Source organism: Morus notabilis, unplaced genomic scaffold (genome assembly GCF_000414095.1).
Source record: "Morus notabilis unplaced genomic scaffold, ASM41409v2 Scaffold902, whole genome shotgun sequence".
Lineage (NCBI taxonomy): Eukaryota > Viridiplantae > Streptophyta > Magnoliopsida > Rosales > Moraceae > Morus > Morus notabilis.
The window spans coordinates 565,809-567,345 of NW_010365273.1; positions in this window are offsets into that span (position 1 = coordinate 565,809).

The window sequence follows — 1,537 nt, forward strand, 5'->3', positions numbered from 1 at the left end:
TGAGAGAGATTAAAGAGAAATGGAAAGAGAAATAACCCCTAGGTTTAGTTTATGGGTATTTTGGTCAGCACCTAAAATTTAGGTTGAGTCATTGTTGGCAACTTGGCATAGTAGTTTTAGTACTTGTGACAAAAGTGCCATGAAATCTGTGGCATTTAGCATTAATATCTCAAAATGTTTTGTGATTGAAAGTTAATTCAGAAACCCTATTCTAACTTTCGGCAACCAAATTTAGTAAATCTGCTACTGAAATTTGGACATAGAACCTTAAGAGGCGAAAAATAATTTGGTTGCAAAAACCCTATGCAACCCACTTTTTGAAACAATTTTTTTGGTTGTCAAAGTATTTTGCCAGAAACAAGACATTCTAAAACTAAATTTTTCATGGCAAAATTTAAAATTCTTCTAGTGAATCCTTACACCCTTTTGATATTAATTGCGAGTTAAAGTGAGAATGAATGACAAATTTACCTATACACACTTGATAAGTTCACATATTACAAGCTTATAATTATTTTATTTTCTATTTTATAATTACCTTCATTAAACTTAGTAAATACTTGAAATATAATTGGTTTGGTTCCCACTCTATTTCCTTTCCAGTAAATAAACAGTACAAACAAAATTAATGATTCCCATTGATATTTCTTTACTTTACTTTCTAAACTTATTATCTTTTCCATTACATTCTTATTGTTTGGTAAAGATGTCTCGAGTTTCAATAACCTTGTTACAGTAGGATTCAATGTGGTGAAATAAAAAATAATATTAAGATACCTATGTGCTGAAATAAAAACTTAAGAAGTTACCAATAATTTCCTTTTCTGTTTTGGTCGTGAAAGAATGCGACTATTATAGGGTTTCTTTTTTTTTTTTCTGTCAAAAGGAAAACATTTGAGTTTAGATAATAATAGAATATACAACTAATTGAAATTTGAATACAGGTTTTTTGATAAATCTGATCATAATTAGAAGCTGATTAGGACTTTGAATAATTAGAAATTGATAAGGACTCTTTTTTTTATGATTATTAATAAGAATTAGTAAGAATTCTCCTTATTTAAGTCTTTTGTACCTGGTAAGCAATATGCGATTCAAGCAAAGGTAAATAATATACGACTTCTTACCCTTCACTATAAGAAACAAGGCTATTAGCGACGATAAAAAGTCGTTGCAAAAAATACAAAGTCGTTACAAAAAAATTTTTAGCGACCACTTGTCGTCACAAATTTGTCGCTACAATTGATTCGTTGTAAAAACAATATTTGCGACGACAAGCCGTCATCGCAATTATATTTGCGACGACAAGCCGTCGTCGTAATTATATTTGTGACGACAAGCCGTCGTCGCAATTATATTTGCGACGACAATCGTCGCAAATGAGTCGCTGTAATATTTCGTCGGTTACGTCGTTAAGATGACATAGCATTGAGTATTTGCGTCGACATTTTATGAATTAAGTCGTCGCAAAAGCTGCAGAATTAACTGACGTGACTTATATTTTTTGCGACCACATTTGTCATCGCAAATAATATTT